Source organism: Sciurus vulgaris, assembly GCF_902686455.1.
Source record: "Sciurus vulgaris genome assembly, chromosome: 9".
Lineage (NCBI taxonomy): Eukaryota > Metazoa > Chordata > Mammalia > Rodentia > Sciuridae > Sciurus > Sciurus vulgaris.
In genome coordinates, this window is record NC_136469.1 from 5,969,699 (window position 1) to 5,991,491 (window position 21,793).

Here is a 21,793-nt window from a genome sequence, read left to right on the forward strand (position 1 = left end):
AAAGACTAGGAAATGAAAAGACGGTACAGTGCAATAAAATTCCAAGCAGAGGCTGTTGCAGTCCTGTGGAATTAAAAATGGAGAACAGACTTCAGCGAATAAGGGATTCAGGACTGAGCACTTCCGGGGGAGGGAGGGATTGGGCTCTGAGGATGTGCAGATGGTTCACTAAGGGTCACTCTGCTGCCTCAACTCATTCAGTGCTGCTTTTACCTCGTGCTTAGTAGTTGCTAAGAGGACAGCGGCCATCGGAACTCCTCCTGAGTGTGGTCCCAGCCTGACCTCCTGCACGATGCTTCTGTGCTGTCTGTTGTCCCTGGTGTGCCTCAGCTGCACTGTCTCACCACCGTGCCCTTGCTTTCCACATCTTCCCTCCTGGAAGGAACTTCTTCTGCAGCTTCTCAGCCAGAGCACATTCCTCCTCCTCCAAATTCCTACCTGATGGGAGGAGAGGCACATCTAAAAATGTCCTCCAGATTTCGTCTGAGGACAAGAACGGCTTTGCATAGGAAAGAAAGGCGATCTCCGATGGAAACCAGGAAGGAAAAAGTTCAGACCTTAGGTGATGAGTTATGAACATACACCCAGGAGCTAAAACTGATCAAGAATAAACAGGATGGTGATAGGGAGAGAAACGAGGGGGGTGGGTGTGGGATTGAGGGGAACGGATGGGGGTGTAGCTGGCAGATTGGAAAGGCCAGCAGTGCTCACTCTGAAATCACATTCTGTGGAATTCTTACCTCTAGAGTCATCAGAAGGTTCTGTTCCACACAAAGGCTTTGGGATGTTACGTATCGTTTTCCTTAAGATGGAGGGTGTTATGTCTACGTTTGTTTAAATGTCAGTGAAAAAGAAATTTAAGATTTAGAGCAAAAGATGGGGTAGGAAGTAGGAGCAAGAGGGGGTGTAAGACATCCCTTCCCTTTGGCCTGGAAGAGTGCTCAGGGCTGGCACGGACTTGCCAGCAGGTATGAACCGGGGGTTGTCCACTTGTGCACGGGCTTGGTCCTTGCGGCCTCTGTGACGGTACCTTAGACTGTGTGGCTTGTGAGCAGACTTTTCTCACAGCTCTGGAGTCTGAAGTGGGTTCAAGGTGCTGGTAGATCTGCTGTCGGGTGAGGCCGCCCCAGTTGACCCACGTGATTTGTTCCACTGCAGCCTCACATGGGGGAGGGCAGGGAGCTCTCTGGTTCCTCTCTGCTCAGGGCTCTGATCCCATTCACGAGGGCTCTGTCCTTGTGACCTGCTCGTCTCTCGAAGGTCTACCTTCCAACACCACATGGCGATTAGGTTTCCTTGGATGCGTTTTGGGAGGGATGTAAACGTTGTAGCAATGATCAGCCATCTTGGGTCCCGCCGGACTGGGCTTCCTGGGGATTTGGCACCATCGATGCTGAAATGGGGAAGGTCCTCGGCAAACTCCAAGTGACATTTGTGTGCCACAGGTACTCTGGGGCAGGTGTATGGCAAGTACCACCTTCGATTCTTACTGATTGCTTTTTTAAAATGACAAAATGGTAATATAGCTTTTTGGTCTTACAAAACATGCTACGTGTGTGTGTGTATGTGTCTGTGCTAAATTTATATGCAATAGCTAAATCTGTGTCTCCCCAAAGAGAATTTATCCTTAACACTAGTGCGGTTTTGACACCCTTCCTCGAGGGTTACCTTGAGGTCACCGGTTCCCAGCAGGCAGTGAGTCTGCCCCCTTTCCTCAGAGGGCATCTGTCAACGTCTGGGGTCTGGAGAGTAGTGACTGACTCAACTGTGTGGGTGGCTCCCGGAATCCACCACGCAGAGGCCACATTTGCTGCTAAATGCAACACTTTCTGGAGCACGAGGGGTGGGTGATGCCCTTACTGGGAAATAGATTTAGGTCCCAAGTAGCATTTTCTGTCTTGGCGTGTGGATGCTCAGCACGACAGAATTGGTACTTGGAAACCATCAGGATCTTCTGAGAAGGTGGCACAGTGTGAGCCTGTTTTAAAGCATCTCGTGCCAAACACAGAAGTGACAATTTTAAAACATCAAAAGATGCATAAACAAGATAATCTTTATGGTTTAGAAATGCAATAGAAACACAAAACTCCAAAAGCAAACAGGCAGACCAAGTTCTAGCCTCGGTGGACTTAGCTTTCAAAAGTCCCCTGTCCAACATGGAACCAGAGCCAGACTGGGCTCCACATCACGCACAGGAACCTAGTTAGAATAAGTTATACTGCATGTATGTATAATATGTCAGAACACTGTCACGTATACCCAAAGAATAACAAAAACAAAACGAGGCTCTTAAAGACATGAGTGCCAATTTAAATGTTTGGGTTCTGTCTTCTGGTGTTTCTTCAATGATTAATACAGTAATATTTAGAATTTAGGATTAGTAATTATATTAGAATTAGTAATATTTAGAGTTTAGGAAACTGGGATACTACAAGATAAATGTGAAATAGCAGTTTGAAAATGGCTTAGGAATGAACTTGTGATTGGCAGAAGGGAACGCCAACAGGTCATTTTGATAGATATGTATGAGAACTACGAGGGGCACAGACTGAAGTGATAAAGTCAGTGGAGGTGACACACTTGGGTTGAATGAGTTCAGTTTGAGGAAGGAACTCTTTGTTTAAACTGGATTTTAAAGGTGGGTGCTGGGCACACCTCTTGTGATCTCTGGCATGCAGGTGTAACTCTGAGGCTTGTGTGGCTGGTCAAGACTGGGTATGTGCAGTGACTCCCAAGTGGTCACATGTATTCCATTGGCTTGGGTCACAGAGAAAGGCAAGCAAAACTTCCAGCTACTTAAACACGGTGCCCAACAAAGAAGAGAGCAAAGTCAGTAATTGTGTTGTTAGATTCAACCATTGACAGGCTTTAGAATTCTCATGTTTTTTTAAAAAATGACTAGCATATAGTAGAGGAGAGAAGAGATTGCCAATATCTCTGGAAAGTTTGCAATATATAATTTAGTCTTGTCCCTTTCTGCTACAGAATTGGCTTCAGACTGATTTGGAAAACAAGAGCTTACTCTGGGAGGTGAGCTACTTTTATCCAGCTCCTTGGTAAGTTTTAGGTCATAGGCATACATCAAGGAATCTGGTCATGACAGTTGCCCCTTTGGAATATTTTGTAATTCAAGACTACCTCTGCTGTGATTGTGAGTACCCAGAAATAAGTAGTACTAAGTGAATATATATTTGAGTTCAGAAGTGTTAAAAACATTTTCTTTTGAGGACATGACGTGTAATCTTTGTTGCTGTGGTTAGAAGTTTGAGGAAATAAGAGTAGTTTTATGTAAAGTACTTACACAAAATGCCATGATATTAAAAGTGCTTCATGTGAACTTGACAGTGTGGAACTAATCAAAGCTGGCAACTAATTCTTATATGTTAAGTTTGTAAAAGGAGCTAGTATGGTGTAGGCAATATGTGGTAGTAAATACTACAATATTTTCATGATTTTATTGGATCAAGGTGTAAAGCCGTTTTTGTGTTACAATTTCAGGAATCTTGACAAAAACTCTAGGATAAAAGGATAATGCTTTAAAATCGCCACCGTATGGAGAGTTGCTGATGACGCTGTGTAAGCTGAGTTATTCTAATTGTGTACCCATAGTTGTATGTTGGGGGGGGGAGTATTTGATAGAATTACTATAATTAGTGAAAAGGAAATTCTTATGAAAATCTAAAAAATAAGTGATGCATAATCCAAGTAATCAGGATTCCTTCTTTTAACGTTTTGCTGAGTTAGCACATTTAATTTTCAACTCAAAGATTTTTTTTTTGCCTCATTGGCAGAGTCTCTAGACACTAGGAATTTCTTGGATTGCATTTCCCCCTCCCAAGTTTAGCAAACTTAAAATTGTCCATCGGGATAATAAACTGCTAGACGTTCTGCAGTTCCACATTCCCCTAAGGGTTATCTGCATTTCACACGGTCTGGAAACATTTGGGGACTGTGAGGTTATTAAGAAACGAGGGCTTCAGCCATGCCTGAAAGCAGATGCTTGAAGATGGATGGCCAGTTTCCCATCCTACGTGGAGAATTCCTCGTGTGTGACATAGGATGTAAGGAAGCCAAGTGATCTCAGCACTGTGGCCTGGACATTGAAATCCACCATCTCATACCCCCACAGGGACGTGGCAAACAGCGTGGGATTTGTTTTTCTACCCTTATGGGGCAAAGAAAACATTTTTCCTTTTTTTCTTTACTCCATAAGAAGCCACACACGTCTTTGAGAACTACCGTTGTGCCAAGAGCGTGTCAAACACTAGCCTTGGCATGACTGGCTACAGAAGGCACACTGCTGATAGAGCGTTCAGGTGTCCTCGGGGCTCAAACGCCGCCTTCTCTTCAGCCCAAATAGCAACTTGAAAGAATTTTGTGCTGAGATAATTCTGTGAAAGTCAAGAATCTGACTGACGGCAGTAAAGTTTTCCATTTTGAGTCCTAACAGCCATTTGAACATCTGTTAGAACGTGACAAACACCCAGTTCTGTCCCTGAGCTGAGAACCTGGTTAGGGAGACGAAGAAGAACTCTGGCTACTGCTGTGATTAGGTACAAATTGCCAGGACTTGAATCTTGTAAACGCAGAAGTTGTCACTTCCAAATCGGAACATACTGGTGACATAGAGTTCATGTAGCACTATTGTACGTACTTCAATATTTTAAATCACAAATATACTAACAGATGGTACTTCTATTATCCCCATTTTACAGTTAGGCTGCAATTTGGAGCAAAGACGCCTGCTGAAGTCCTATAGTTAAGAAGGTTCCTCGACTTACAATGGAGTTAGATCCCAATAAACCTGTTATAAGATGAAGGATTGTAAGTCAAAAATATGTTTGATACAGCTCACCTGCTGATGTCGCTGCGGTGCTGGCTGCATACCCTCGTGCTGGCCTGGCTGGAGGAGATGTGGCTCACTTTCTAATGCCCCGAAGATGTCCTACCACGTGGCACCAACCTGGAAAATTGCTGACATTCCAAAGTATAACTGGAGGTTCCACTGATGGTGTGTCAGCCATGAGGCTGAGGTTATAAGGTGCACCAGGGCGAGTTGAGAACCCCCCGCCAGGTTCACACTCCTACCCTCTGCCCCTTGGGACTGCAGCGGACCACAGTGACGCTGGCTAATGCTCCTGTTGCAGTGTCACCTGTGACCATTACAACCCTCTCCTCTTAGTTTTGTAAAGTTCAAGGTAAAAATTGCTATTGAATGGTTTGAATTTTTCAATTTTTGATATGAAGAATCACAAGGCCAGTTTTGTTGCTAGGTGAAGATAATTGAGGATCTTGCAAGATATCCTGAGCACTCATAACTCTACTTAAATAGAAATCACTTCTAGAATAAGTGTCCAGCCTTGAAACAGTGCAATTCTCTAAGAATATGTGCTTTTCATACAAAAGAATGAGGAAAGCCTTTGACCTGGGTGCTGCTCTGGACACGATCGTTGTGACCAGCAGCTGTTGGAACACGGGGGAGGTGAGTGGTGAACTTCCTGCTGTGTTGGCACACATCATACACTGTGTCTTCGTAGGGACTAGCTCACACTTGCTTTATACACAGCACTTCCTGATCAACTTCTGTGGGACAATTTTGTGACAGAATCGTCAGTCTTAAGGACATACTACATTGAGGGCTTCTGTTCCAGGGACTGTGGTCAGATTCATGTGGCTCTTGGATGCTGACCAGAAAGCAAAATGATGTTCAATACCCCAGAATATTCTATGCTCTCAGTATTCACATTATGTATAAAGTCATAGACTGAATGATTCAAAAAATGTCTCTGGGTTGAGTGATTTATAAAAATAAAAATAAGAACCTGTTAACAATGGACATTGCCTCATACGTCAGGTGCATGATAATTGCATAACTTTGCAGTTTGAACCCAAGAATCTAATGATGCAAAGCACATGCATGGTCCTGAGTTGCAATGACTTGTGGTTTTGGATTTTGCAATGGTGTAAAATCAGTATAAGCCCAATAAATGACACGAGATATTCAATAGTTTACCATAAAATAGGCTTTGTGTTTGATTTTTGCCCGACTGTGGGCTACTGTAAGTGTTCTGAGCACATCTGAGGGACACTCGGCCAGGCTTTGCTGTTGGGTAGGTTACGTAGATTAAACACATCTCAGACTTGGCACTCCAGCACAAGGTGAGAAAAATCTGAGTTACTGCTCAACATAGAAGATGCATCATATTTTTTTAAAAAAGCAGTCTGTTCTTCTTCACTCATTGGAACTTCTCAAAAGCATGACTAGAACAGGAAGGAATCCTCTTCTTTCCCCCGGAAGTAAGCCATGGAAAGAGTGGAATGGTACATACCAACTTTGGACGCTCATTTCCTAGGACATGTGAAACGTGTTTACTTCCGGATATTAAATATAAACTGCAAACTGAAAAAATATCTGCCAAGGGAACAAATGTGATCCAGAAATACAAAGTGTGGGAACTGCGTTTTATGATAAGTGGGTGTGCCTCGATGATGTTGCCCCTGGTGGCAGCCTGCACCGAGAGGACCCAGTGTGGTGCTGTGGGGAAGGTCACCATGCAGCCTGTTCCTCAATTTGAAAGGAGTTCTTCCAATGCAGAGGTTCTCACCGCAGCCTCCAGGACAGCACAGCAGCAGCTGATGAAGAAACTAATGCCTTAAAACTAGAGAAAGATGGGGACCACACACATAGGAAGAGAAGCTTGCTTTCTGTGGCCATAAATACTGCGACGGGCATTTCTGCAGGAGAAAATGGCAGTAGCCACTCCCCACCCACCCTTAGGAATGGAATTAGTAGAATCTGTTATTAATGTATACATCTGGAAAACATGTAAAACCTGAAGGATCTTGCCCCCAAAGCTCCTTCACCTAGCAACGGCAGGCTATGAGATCGATTTTAATTTAGAAGATGAGAAATCGGATTCCCGCCCTCGGAAGTTTGTGGTACAGTTTTACGATAACTTGGTATAAGCTGTTCACTGTCATGTTTTGGGATGTGTTGCTCAAGGATCTGGCAATATGCAGATGGCTCACTCAGAAGGGATAATTGGGGACTATTTTATAAAGGGGCAATTTATAAAACATTAACAGTAAATAAGCATCCTAGTGGGATTCCCAGCTGGACAAGGGTTGACGGCTGTTCCCAGGACCCACTGAAAAAGCAACTGTGGGAGGGTGACCACCCAGTGAGAGGGGCGTGCTAGCAGAGGAAGTCAGCTGGTGACAAAAGCAAGGGACCACACAGTGGCTAGGGAAATTATGCCCACTGTAACTTTCTCTGATCTTAGACCTGCCTCCTTTAATGGGTTACATTATGTCACCTCCCAATTTATGTTGACTTAAGCCTCTAGTACCTAAAAATGTGACCGTCTCAGGATAGGGCCTGGAAGGAGGTGATAAAGCAAGGTCATCAGGGTGAGCCTTCATCCAGTATGACTGGTAACCTTACAGAAGGTGAGGGTCCAGTGCACACAGCGGGGGACTGTGGAAAGACAGGACGTGGCCCACTGCAATCCAAAGAGCCAGACCTCAGCAACAGTGCTGCCGGCAAGTTGATTATAGACTTCTGGCCTCCAGTATTGTGAGAAAATGAGTTCAGTTAAAGTGCTCATCTGCTGTACTTGGTTATAGCAGCTCTCGAAAACTAGTAGTACCTCTGCCCTAGCGCCCGCCCCACCTGAAGTCAGTGGGAAGGGAACCTGAGACAGCAGGTGGAAATTGGCTGCATCCGTGCCAGAGGAGGAAGCTCAGGGGTGTGGAGGGGGAAGGAGGAGGAGCTTGGGCATGTCCAAAGAGAAGCTTCCTAGTTCTCAAGAGCTGGATTAAGACAGGGGCAGGGGAAAGGGAGGGAGGGAGACTGGTGCTCGGAACATGGAAACCCAGCCACCAGTAACTTTTATAGGAAGTAATGCTTGGAGACTTTTCCTCCTAGCCACATTCAAGGAACATTTAATGCCCACCTCAAATCAGAAAAAATACTCGGGGTGGGGGGGAAGTATGTCTGAAATATTCTGGAAAAACAGAAACTTAGTTTTAAGATTCTTTTTTACTTTAATCAGTATAGAAAAATATCCTCGATAGCTCAAAGAAAACTACCTAGCCAATAAGACCTCATTCAAACTATGACAGGATTTGGAGAAGGTGTCTTTATAATAGTATGAAATTCTCTCAAACCCCATATTTATCCATATGGACCTTTCTGTTCTAATGAAAATTTATTCAAAGTAGAATCTGTTCACGGCTGGCATCATTTTAAAGGCACAATGCTACAATTCTGTAAGAACAAAAGTCCCTGCATTACCAGGAATTGGGGGAGAAAAAACCCTTTTACTCCTGTGAGGACTGTATTATCAGTACATAAAACTTCTCGGGTGTTTTTATCCTTTAATTCACTCTTAATTCAGGACTGAGAGAACATTTCATCAGACACCTCAATGAGAATGCCCAGAGAAAATGTTAAATGATCTGCCCCCCCCCCCCCCTTTTTTTTCTTCTAGCTATAGGCTTAATAAAAGATGTGTCCATTGGGGGTGAAATGACTTGAGTTATGCACCCGCACCCTTTCTGTGACCTACAGCACTTTGAGAGGTTCCTGCCCTGTCCACCAAGCGCTCTTCCCCAATGAGGGAAACAGATTATGTTGCTAGGTTATGTCATGGTGACTACTTTTGGTACTGGGGACTGAACCCAGGAATGCTTAACTACTAAGCCACATCCCCAGTCACCTCCCCATACGACCTTGCTTTTATTGAGATATGTTCTGTTTCTTAGAGCCTTGCTAAGTTGCTGGGGCTGGCTTTGAGCTTGTGATCCTCCTGCCTCAGCCTCCCGAGTTTCTGGGATTACAGGCATGTGCCACTGCACCTGTCTCATGTGACTTTTAGTTAGGTGAAGGAGATTTGGCGGCTCTTGTCATCTGGTGACAGCACAGTTCATTTATTTCCAGGTCTGTGAAATACCCATGGAACGGTGCGTATGGACCTGAACACTTGCTGACAGAAGCTGAAAAGAACACTCTTTACCTGGAACTGATAAAGCTGTAGGTGTTCATTGCATGAGAATTCTCTGCAGAGCTATTGGCAATATTAAGATCCAAACTGTTACTGTAGGAAGTATGTGCAGTTCCGTGAACACATTAGAACCACCGTTGGATACCCGAACTGATGCCAGATCAGTGACTTGAGAGTATTGACCTCCATTTTACTCATTCTAAACTCACTTTAAGGAACTCTCTAGGAATTGCTAAGTAGCTGCAACAGAAAAGAGCAATTAGAATAGTAAACCAGAAACTGCGTAAAGACCCCCCCCCCCCCACACACACACACACACACACACACACACACACACACACACACACACACACACACACACACACACACACACACACAGGTGGAGCTCAGCAGTGCTGGAAGGTGCAATTGAAGTCACAAGACTTTTCTCCATGAACCCTGAAGGGTAGAGCTGTTTGGTTGAACTATAGCAGTTACCCACACAGTAGTTGAGAAAAGATTCAGAAGAACAAAGCACAGGTTTAACACACGGCAGTGTTACTAAAAAGGCACAGGTTAGCACCTCTAATGAAGTCTTTACCTACCTGGATGGATAATGTAACATGAGAAAGCTGAGAGAGGGGACCTGGGAACCTGGTCTCCCCTTTGGGTTTAGAAAGATGTGGAATGTGGAGACAGCCTTTGGGGGAGGAGAGGAGGTTCATTGCAAGTCAATTCCCAGAAGCTTGGGAAGAGTTGAGGCCAGCACTGGACATCCTGAGCGTTTTTGATGACATGACACAGCTTTCATCTCTGTTCAAGGTCTCGAGATGAGTGGGTCATATCGGGGGCCAGAGCTCCTCTTTCAATGACCCACTTACTGGCCTTAATACCATTCAGTTTTCACAAAGTGATAGCCAGTACTTTAAAATGCAAGTCAAAGTCTATAGGATCTGCAAGTGTTTGTCAAGTCCAGGAAATTTCCCGAGTCGGGCATTTGGACCAGCGCTGGCTCATGTGGTGGTCCTTGCCTTCCTCTGTCTGGTCTGATAAAGGAGTGCAAAGGCATTTTGTCTTCCTTCTAGAGCATTTGCAGCGGCCATCATGATGTCCAAGAGTTAAAATTGACAATGGAGGTTATTCAGTGCATCAGAGCTAAATACTCTGTAAATTTCTGGAACTTGAACCTTGGGTTGGGCAAATACCCAGATATTTTTAGTCAACATGTGACCTCTGCTGATCCCAATAACAGCACCACTTTGAGATGCCACTGACCCTCATTTACTCTAATCCACTTCAGAGCCAAGCCTTGTGCTACTTAACCTTAGGAGAAAAGAACTCCATAGAGGGAACTGCACAGTTCCTCAAATCCAGGTGTAAACCTTAAAGTTCTGGACTAAGTCAAAAGTCATGAAATCTATCAGGATTAGTATAACCTTAAATGAGGGCTGAAAGTGGGGGAAGAAAAGGTAAAAAGAGAATGAAAGTAGGAAAGAGAAAACGTGTAAAAGAATAATTCACATCAAGGTAGAAAGGTACAGATTGATAGACATTGAAGTAGCAGCAGATACTGTAAGAGGAGCAAGTATAAGCTAGAGTGAGGCAGACAGATGGGAAGATAGGTGCCAAAAATGCTGGAAACCATTTCATGAAATGCGTTTATTTATTTGGCCTTGGGCAGGTAGCTTACCCTTTATTTCTTTATTAACATATAGTGACATTGACCTTCTGGTGTAGCAGATGAAATGCATTTAAATGGGCTGAAGGGACAAGGTTGGCTATTGGGTAACACTTACCATCCCAGTTAGAATTATTCACATGATTATGATCAAATTGTTTGGTAAACCATGTCAAGGTGTAGTAGATTCTTGCTGAATCTTGGTTTAGATTTCATTGGGATTTGGACCTTTAGCAGATGTCAATCTGTAGCTGTGGATCTCTCCTGAGTTGCTGGGGCACAGAAGCCAACTTCCTAGTAGCTACGAATCTCCTTCCAGCTGATGGGTCACCTGAGGGGCCTGCTTGACTACTTTGGGGGTGCAGTGTTGTGGTTTGGTCATTTCTATTATGTGCAGGAGTTCAGGACACAGGCTGCAGAGTGACCTGGGATTGCTGTGGGTCACTTGGTACCTGCTCCCCTCTTTAGACTCCTTTGCATGATGGTGAAGATCCTAGGGGGCTGTCTGAGTGCAGGAACTCTGGTTGTGGTTACCCATGGGTGTTCTGTGGTACAGAAGTAATCCCCTGGCCAATGGCACTCTCTGGGGTACTGTAGTCGAGACCCGGGTTGTTCACCTGGGTTTTAGTTTCCAATGCCCACCATTCACCACGACGATCCCCATTCACTTGCCATTTGTGATCATGGGCCGGGTGGTACACTAGTTAAAGCTGGGAGCAGCCTCTTCCTGTTGCCTAGGCTCGGCTAATATTCTGCCTTAACTGACAGCCCTCTGGCTATCTTTGTGTTTTCCATTTAAGTTTCCTGCAGCATTCAGGGGACATACTCTAGAAGCCTTGTGTCCATGACCTTCACCATCTGGGAACTGGGTCTCCATCACTGGGTGTTCAGTCTGCTTTCCCCCAATCCTGGGGATAGTCTCCAGGCTTCTGGTGGCGGCTCCCTCCAGTGTCAGTGGTTGGGGCGGATCTGCTTTCCTCTGCTGGGGGCCTAAGCGGTTCCTTGCTGTCTGAGTTGAGCAGATGCTGCGCAGAGCTTTCCACCCCTGCCTGGGTCGCAGAGTCCGAGCAGAGTCAGGTGCACGTCCCAGCACAGGTCTGCCCCTGCCCGCTCCCCTGGTTCCTGGTGAGGCAGAGGTAGAGGGGGTTTCTGCAACTTTCAGCAGTAGAGATCCATCTAGAGGTCTTTCTCTAGTCGGATTCTTAAGAGGGCCCACTGCAGGGGACCACCCTCTGGTTTAATTTGCAGCTGTCTGTGTACAGAAGGTGCCATACTGATTTAAGGGGATGAATGGTCAGCCGAGGGGTCCACAAGATGACTGGACCTGCGGCTCAGCTTTCTTTCCACAATTTAGTTTAAGCTATGGCTCTGTCTTAAGGAGCCCTCTGTTACTGTCACACTTTAAATTTTGTCTCTTTCCAACGTATTTTTAAGTGGGTGAGTTTAAGAGATTACCTGTCTTCCCCCCCAATCTGGTGCCCCTCTCCTCTTCCCCTCTCCAGGTTTGGGTCTGGGGTTAGGGGATTGAGTTTATTTTCTTCTCTGGTAACAAATCTTCCAGTCACTCCAGGTCTTAGACTTGGCAATATTGAGTCTTGGAGCAATTATTTTGTCGCCCACCTCTGAACTCCGCTTTGCCTTTGCTGCCTCTGTTCTCTGTTGAGTAGGTTTGGACTTGTCGACCCCCTCACTTCCACCATCTTTTCAATTTATATTTTGAAATAGGGCCTTGCTAGGTTGCTCAGGTTGACCTTTGTTGTGGTTTGGGTTCACGGTTTCCTCTGAAATGCTCATGTGTGAGACAATACAAGAATATTTGGAGATCAAATGATCAGATTATGACAGATTTAACCTAATCAGTGGATTAATCCACTGTTAGATTAACTGGGTGGCAAATGTAGGCAGGTAGGTTGTGGCTGGAGGAAGCAGGTTATTGGGCTTTTGCCTTTGGGAGTTACATTTTGTCCCTGGAGAGAGAAGCACTCTCTGCTCCCTGGTTGCCATGGGCTGAGCAGCTTTCCTTCTGCCATGACATTATAAATCACCTCGGGCCCAGAGCAGTAGAGTCGCTGATCGTAGACTGAACCCCTGAAACTGTGAATCCAAATAAACTTTTCCCCCTCAACCTTGATCTTACTAGGTCTTTTGGTCAGTGATCAATTTAAAAAAACGTGAAAAACGGGTGCAGAGAAATGGGATCATTATTGTGACTGACCTGACCGTGTAACACAGAAGCATTTGGAGTTGTCATTAGGGAGAGGAATTTTAAACAGAGATGTAAGCTGGAAAATGAATATTGTGAGTGAAACTTGGGTGGTGACTCTGATGGGCTCTCAGAATGGCAACAGGAGCGAGAAGAGATTGGGCTTCTGAGATGGTGGAGGAGGGCGCGATTGGAAATTGGACTAGAGCATATATTCTGGCAAAGAAGTTGTACACATTTTATGCATCTCCTGAGACTCTTAAAAGTTCAATTCTAGGGTGATGGACTCAAACATTTGCAGGGAATTTCAAGTCAGCATCACATGGGCAGTGGCATGGATATTGCTGGCAGTTTTTAGCCAAGTTTACTATGGTAATCAAGATCAGAAAACAAATATTTATAAATCTCATAGTTTAGCCAGAAAAGTGTGACTTAAGCTGGAAGTCATGAAGATGTGGTTGTTATAGATACTACATCCACTAAAAAGATTCAATGATGGCATTCCAGGAAATGGCATGACCACACCCATCTCAGGCTCAAGGGTATAAAAATAAAAATTGCTTTGACAAGGGACCACAGGGCTGCCTAGGAAATTTTTTCACCATGCTTGGCTCCCCAGGTACTGAGAGGCTGCTGCAGCCATGGTACTAGGAGGCTTGCCTGCTGCTCAAAATGATGGCAGAACTTGGCATCAACCATGTGGTGCTGGGTCTGCAGGAATGCAGAATGCTAGAGTTAGGGGCTCATGGAGACTTCCACCAAGACTTCACAGGAAGACCTGGGAGGCGAGGCAAAGTATAGCAGGTTAGAGTCCCTGAGAAGGTGATACATGAAGGACGCCAAAGCTGCAGTGGAGACCCCAGAGCTTGAGATGGCAGTAATGTGAAACATCTGTTGGGGAATGCTGAGGGAATTGAGCAGAAGTAAGCCAATAAAATGGCCACATGGGTAGCAACCAGCAAGAGCATGGGGTGAAGGTGCAGGAGCCCATTGGAGATCACATGTTGAATCCCTGTGCCCCAGATGCTGGAAATGGAGCTATAGGACTTGGTTGCCCAGCTGGATTGTAGTTTTGCTTTGTTTCCATTACTTCTTTCTGTGCCCAGATTTCTCCCTGGTGGAATGAAGATTTACTCTGCCATTGTCTAGTGGATATATGTACCTGGGTTTTGATCTTGGCTCATACTCAAGAATTAACCTTGAGCCAGGCACTGTGGTGCATGCCTGTAATCCCAGCTGTTCAGGAGATGAGGCAGGATTGTGAGTTCAAAGCCAGCCTCAGCAACAGTGAGGCGCTAAGCAACTCGGTGAGATCCTGTGCCTAAATAAAACACAAAATAAGACTAGGGATGTGGCTCAGTGGTTGAGTTGCCCCTACGGTGAATCCCCCGTAACCCAATCCTCCCCCGCCAAAAAGTAGCCTTGAGCATCAGATAAGATTTTGGACTTAGTCTTAACAGTTGCAGAATCACCAGAAGTCCATGTGGACTCATGGAAATGGACTAAGTGCATTTTGAATTGTGAGACAGACATGAGCTTTCAGGGGACAGGTGGAATATTATTTGGATATGTGATGGAAAGCTCACGTGTGAAGCAATTCAAGAATTTGCAGCAGTGAAATCATTGGTTTATGAGAGGTGTCACCTAATCATGGATTAATCCACTGATGGATTACCAGTGGTAACCATAGGCATGTGGGGAATGGCTGGAAGGAATAGGTCTCTGGGGACATGCCTTTGGGCTTACATTTTGTCCCTGGTGAGGAAGAGTGCTCTCAGCTTCCTGGTTTCCAGGTCCTGAGCTGCTTTCCTCCACCATGTTCTTCGACCATATCATTTAGCATCATTTTGGGTTCAGAGCTGTGGCATCTGCTGACTATTGACTGAACGACGAGCCAAAATAAATTTTTCCACCTCTAGGTTATTGTCAGATGTTTTGGTCACAGCAATGAAAAAGCCAACTAAACCAGCCTTGAACTTAGAATCTTTCTGCCTCAGTCTTGCGGGTAGCTAGGATTACAGGTGAAGCTCCCTGCTAACATGTAATGGTACTACCTGATGAGCTTCTTCTGTGTTCTTAAAAATTTTGTAAATCAAACTGAATGTGGAATTTTAGCAACATTTTGACATAAGAATTTCATAACATTGAAAAGAATGAGACCAGTATTTGAAATGTCACATAATATAGTATGAATGTTTTGTTTTTTAATGTGTTCTAATTGGTTACACGTGACAGTAGAATGAATTTTGACACATAGATAAATGGAGTATAACTTCTCATTCTTGTGTATGTGGTGTAGAATCATGCTGGTCAAAAATCATATGTACGTAGTGTATTAGTGTCTGATTCATTCTATCCTTCCTACCACCGTGCTCCCTCCCTCCCTCCCTTCACTCCCCTCTGCCTACTTCAAAGTACCTCTATTCTGGCCTACCTTATTGTGAATTGGCATCCACATATCAGAAAACATTTGGCCTTTGGTTTTTTGGGATTGGCTTATTTCACTTAGCATGATATCCTCCAGCTCCATCCACTTACCTATAAATAATTTCATTCTTTTAACACTGAGTAATATTCCATTGTGTGTGTATAACACAATTTCTTTGTCCATTTACCTGTTGAGGGGCACCTAGGTTGGTTCCATAGTTTGATTATGAATTGAGCAGCTATAAACATTGATGTGACTATGTCACTGTAGTATGCCAATTTTAAATCCTTTGGGTATTTCTGAGGAGCTGGGTAACTGGGTCAAATGGTGGTTCCATTCCAAGTTTTCTGAAGAATCTCCACACTGCTTTCCATAATGGTTGTACCAATCTGCAGTTGGACAAGCAATGTATGAGTGTGCCTTTCCCCACATCCTCGCCAACACTTATTGATGCTTGTGTTCTTGATTGCCATTCTGAGTGGAGTTAGATGAAATCTTACTTTCGATTTGCATTTCTTTAATTGCTGGAGATGTTGAACATTTTTTCATATGCTTGTTGATCGTATTTCTTTTGTCAAGTGTCTGTTTAGTTCCTTAGCCCATCTATTGATAGGGATTTTTTTTTTTTTTTTTTTTTTTGGTGTTGAGTTTGAGTTCTTTATATATCCTGGGGAAAAATGCTTCGAGTTGCATGTGGTAAGTATTTTCTCCCACTCTGGAGGCTCTCTTCTTGTAGATTGTTTCCTTTGCTGAGAAGTTTTTCAGTTTGATTTCACTCCATTTATTGATTGTGGATTTTACTTCCTGTGCTTTAGGAGTCTTGTTAAGGAAGTCGGGTTTGTTGGTTCTAAGCCAACATGATGAAGAGTTGGGCTTGCTTTTTCTTATATTCGGTGCAAGGGTCTCTGTTCTAGTGCCTAAGTCCTTGATCCAGTTTGAGTTGATTTTTTGTGCAGAGATAGGGGTTTAATTTCATTTCGCTACATATGGATTTGCAGTTTTCCCAGCACCATTTGTTGAAGAGGCTGTCTTTTCTCCAATGACTGTTTTTGGTGTCTAGTATGAGATAACTATTTATGTGGGTTTGTCTGTATGTGTCTGTGTTGGTGGCAATACCATACTGTTTTCGTTACTGTGGCTCTGTAGTTTGTCTGGTATTGTGATGCTTCCAGATACACTTTTCTTGCCAAGGATTGCTTTGGCTATTCTGGGTCTCTAATTTTTCCAAATGAATTTCATGATTGCTTTTTCTACTTTTTTGAAGAATGCCATTGGGATTTCAATAGGAATTTCATTAAATCTGTATATCACTTGTGGTAGCATGGCCATTTGAAGACGTTAATTTTGCATATCCAAGGGCACAGATAAGATATTTACATCTTCTAAGGTCTTCAGTTTCTTTAGTGTTTTGTAGTGTTCACTGCAGAGGTCTTTCACATATTTTGTTAGATTGATTTTCAAATATTTTTGAGGCTATTGTGAATTGGGTCGTTTTCCTAATTGTTTTCAGTGGATCCATCACTGTGGGAATACATTTGATTTATGGGTGGTGATTTTACACCCTGCTATTTGGCTAAATGTCTCATTTTCAAGTATTCCTTCAGTGTTGGACACATAAGTGGTTATAAAAAACACTAATATTTATGAATGTACATATGCATGTATTTAAATACCTACTTAGAAATTATTTTAAAATCAATTTATTAATGACATATGATCAAAAAACGAGTCTCTACATATTATAAAAGTTTTTTCAATAAGTTGTGTTGATTCCCACAACTACCCATAGGTCACGATTATGCTTGTTACCATGCTTTTGCCAGCTTTGGAACACCATTAATGAAATCTTAAAAAGTGCACTTTGCACATGCTGATAATTTTCATCTCACTTGCTTATAAAGAGAGGTGGAGGTAGATGTGGAGTGTGTTCATTTTTATATTTTATTACTTTAAAAATTTTGATTATTTCCCAAAACAGCTTATTGCTCTTCAACACTATTGAATTGTGATTGCATCTGCAATAGGTTTAAACTTTCTGCTCTATTGATGTTTGAATTAGCTTTCTGCCCCTGCTCAGAATGTGAGGTACTTGGTGTCTGTTTAAACTGGGCAGTGAAGGAATTATGTCACCAGTTACTGAGTGACCAGATGTGGACAGCCTGGTCTGCAGGATTGTGGTCCTGAAGCAGAAGAGAATGCTGGCCTCCTTTAACTTAGCCAGTTCCTCCTGAACACTTCAACAGATGACAGGCAAACACTTGAGTACTATTCATGCTTTAAACACAATATCATGAGAGAAAAAAAAAATACTGCAAAACGCTGACTCACAAAGACTACAAAGTGTCTTTAAAAATATTTGCATTCCAAAAACTCCCGAGTAATGCTTTTGAAAACATTACAGCTTCAGTGTAATATGCATATTCTTTTTATCTTCTTCAGAACACTTTGGTTCAGCGTGGAAGGAGGCTGGCAGCTTTTCTGTATGCTCTTGAGAAAAGAAAACAACAAAGAAAGGTGGGGGAACCGCCCAAACAATAGAGCACATCATCTGATTTCTAGGTTCTTGGGTGGATCATGACACTTTCTGCATCAGCTGGCCCACAAGTACTTAAGGTAGAAGGTCGAAAGTGCTTGTGGACTGACCTTGTTTAGCAGTGGACTTTCTGGCTCTTTCTGACTCTCTTGCAATTTTGAGAGCCACTGTGGCACGTTTTGACACACAGTCATCCTGTTCACATGTTCCTACTTGGATCTGTTTCCTTTTGCATTTTTTGAAACTTGCATTAAATTAGAATTTGAACATTAAAATTTGAACAGTTACATGCACATATTGTGAACGTGTTGAACATTCATTTCCTGAATGAAGAGTAGGTTGACACAGCTCGTCCAACACGGGAAAGGACACGGGTGTGCGTGGTGGTTGGAAGAAGGGAGCTGAAGTCGGACCTGGAGCAGACGCGGCAGGCGCGCCCTCCAGAGCGACAGACCCGTGTCCCTGGGGTGTTTTGTCTTCACTACTGGACAGAAAGCACGCACCTCCACCAAGCAGCAACTTTCTGCTCTTTACCCATTTTCTGTAAGTTGAAATCCAGGGTGTGCTCGGACATAACTCGTGTGTGTAGCCTCTTCTCCTCTTCTGTATAGGGCATTGGATATTTTACTGAAAATCTTAAAATTAAGGAAAAAAATCCAGTTGATAAAATGAAACTACTCATTCTTCCATTAAAAAAACCATCTACTTATCTAACAAGGATTTCCAAAGGGCTTATTAGGACCCCAGGACGGTAGAATAAAAGTTGCTGTGTCAGCATTAGGCTAATTTTAATTTTAAAGTCGTGAAATATTTCTACCTAACTGAATACAGAGTTGCTAGATAATAGAAGAAAAGAACAAAATCCTCCATACATGATACAAGCAAACTCACGGAAGGAATTGCAAGCATCTTGAAAGCTCCTGTGTGCTCCTTTCCAGCCCAAACCACTTCTCATCTTCAGGTAACTACCAACTTGAAGTTTTTAACTCCTGGCTTTTTTATAAAGTTTTAAATTCTTAGTCAAATGTCTGAACACATGTGTGCACACACTGTGGTGTATTCTGATCATAGTGCAAAAGGTCTCAAAGTACATATTATCTGACTTCCTTCAGTTTTCTTTTTAGGAGTCATGCCTGTGTTTATAGTGTTGCTCCTTTTTAATTCATAGCAGAAAGTGATGCAATAAATAATTTTATACCTGTCTCCTAATAGTTACTAGTATAAAAAACACATGTTCTGGATGCAAGGGGTCAAAGGCCCCATGCATCCTCAGAGTAATGGGACAATTCCCAGTTACTTTACAGGGTTACTGCAGCATATATACCCGTGACTCAAGGGTAAGAAATCCTCCACACCCTCTGCATGACTAGATCCCATCAGTACCTGTCCAGTAGGTCAAGAATCGTACTCATGTTTTAAATTCTTGCTTCTCTTAATACTGGGGTTGCACATGTTTGTATGCATTTGTTTTTATTCCTCATCTTTGAATGCATGTTTGTTTTATGCTATTAATCCCTTAATTTCTGAAAGGTGGGTGTGATACATGCTACTGCCATTTTTCTTTTCTTGATTACACATGGCTTTTCTTTCTATTGTTTTAAGACCATATGATTATCAAAAATTTGGAGCCTTTGGTTTATTTGGAAACCACTTCTTTAAACTTACAGAAACGTGACCAGGGTAGAGTGAAGATGTATCTTTGATTTTTCTTCGGCAGTCTCCGTATGGACACACATCAGTGGTGCAGAGGCGTCTGTAGTGGCGAGAGCTACACCACTCTAGGGGGCATTTGTCTTGACCACGGTGGAAATCATGTCCTTTCCAGAGGTGAGACCAGGTGCTGCTGAATGGTGTTACATTTCCTCCTCACGGGGACTCTGGTCTGAAGTAGTGACTGCTTTTCCTGATTGCCCTGGGGGCTCATGCTGCAGCCCAATGCCAGCATCTAACCTATGCGGAGAGCCTCATTCTTTATTTTTTAAATTTTTTGTTCCTCTTAATTATAACTTTTTATGGTTGTACATGACGTGGAGTCACACTGGTCACATTTTCATATATGAACATAGGACAGTTATGTCTGATTCATTCTTTCCCATTCCATCCCCTCCCTTCACCCCACTCTTCCCCATCCAATCTGGTGAACCTCCACTCATGTCTCCCAGGGGGGAGCATTCAGAGAACATTCAGACTTTTTTTGCAGGGGTTGGGGGGATTGGCTTATTTCACTTAGCAAGATAGTCTCCAGTTCCATCCATTTTCTGGCAAATGCTCTGATTTCATTTTTATGGTTGAGTAAAATTCCATTGTGTATACACACATTTTCTTTACCCATTCATCTGCTGAAGGGCACCTATGTTGGTTCTGTGGTTTAGTTATTGTGAATTAAGCTGCTATAAATATTCATCTGACTGTGTCAGTGTAGTATACTGATGAAGTCCTTTGGTTATAGGCCAAAGGATAACTGGGTCAAATGGTGATTCCATTCCAAGTTTTGAGGAATTTCCATATTGCTTTCCAAAGTGGTTACACCAGTTTTCAGTCCCACCAGCAACGTATGAGTAGACCTTTTTCCCACATCCTGGCCAACATTTATTGTTGCCTGTATTCTTGTGTTCTGACTAGAGTGAGGTGAAATCTCACTGTAGTTTCAATCTGCATTTCTCTAATTGCTAGTAATGTTGAATATTTTTCCATATTGACTGATCATATTTCTTTGAAGTGTCTGTTCAGTTCCTTAGTCCATTTATTGATAGGGTTATTTGTCTTTCTTTTGGTGTTAAGTGTGAGTTCTTTATATAGCCTGGAAATTAATGCTCTGAGGTGCACGTGGTAAAGATTTTCTCTGACTCGTTAGGGAGAGCCTCATTCTTTTTTAAAGTTGAGGATGTTTATTATATTCATTTATTTATATGCAGAATTGAACCCAGTGCCTCACCCATGCTAGGCAAGCGTTCTATCACTGAGCCACCACCCCAGTCCCCTGGAGAGCCTCCCTGATTATGAAATGAGGTTGGCTGGAGATGGGCAGCATGACGGTCGTACAGGTAGCACGTTGGACTCTGCAGAGCTAGAGATGATGTGACTCCTCCAGCTCCCTCTTGGAGGAGCGACATGTTGACATGGAGGAAGTGAGATCAGAAGGACTATTGGATTAGAATTCCTGCCTCTCTCTTCTCTCACCCACTGTTCACATGAGACTCTGCTGGTTACCCAGACACCCCGGGAAGTGCTTAAGGCTGTTAGGAAAACACGTGACTCTGGCTCTCTTCTGAAGGTCTTGTGATTCCATCTTGCTGTGTTGTCCCCAAATCTGAATGACGGTCTGCCTTAGGGTCCACCTGACCAAAGTAATGCACAGCCTCAGAAGGGCCTGCTGTTGACATTGGCTGTGTTTTGTCTTTTTTCATTTTTTTATCCTATTTGCAACAAAGTATGGTCTCGTATTCCCTTGATACCCTCTTATTATTTGAGAAGCCTTTATCCATGTGGATTTGAATAGCAAGAATGACTGGAGGATGGTTTGGCATTTATTTTCCTACCAGTTTGCAATAGTGTCTGAGCACAAATTCTAAGATTGTCTCTTGGTGTCTTGCTATGGAGAATTCAAATCTAAATTAAGTTTCTAAGGACAGATATGAACATACTAGAAGCAGTCATGGAACATTATGTTCTTTCAGAGTCAGTCCGTGTTTACTTGGGTAGCAAATTCCGTACTGAAGGCTACCTCTGCTGATGACCAGCCACCCTGGCGATAAAGCCTATCAGAGGGAAGCAGCCCTGGGTAAATCACATTCGAGACTGACCACAGAGTCTGTCTGTGGCGGCAGCCAGCCAGGCCGTAGAGGTTAGAAAGTCTGCAACTATGGAAGCCCACCCAAGTTAGGGAGCTGCACCTGGAAAGCCATTACATCCATCTGCACGTCACCCTTCAGTGAGAAAGGACGCCCGATTATAAGAAAGATCTGCT

At 43.4% G+C, this 21,793-nt stretch overlaps 1 pseudogene across 1 annotated transcript in view; it reads right to left on the bottom strand.

Annotated features, from left to right (window-relative positions):
* LOC306669223 (glucose-6-phosphate isomerase-like) overlaps positions 1-21,793 on the bottom strand; it is a 152,429-nt pseudogene that overhangs the window by 65,934 nt on the left and 64,702 nt on the right. The window lies entirely within an intron of this gene.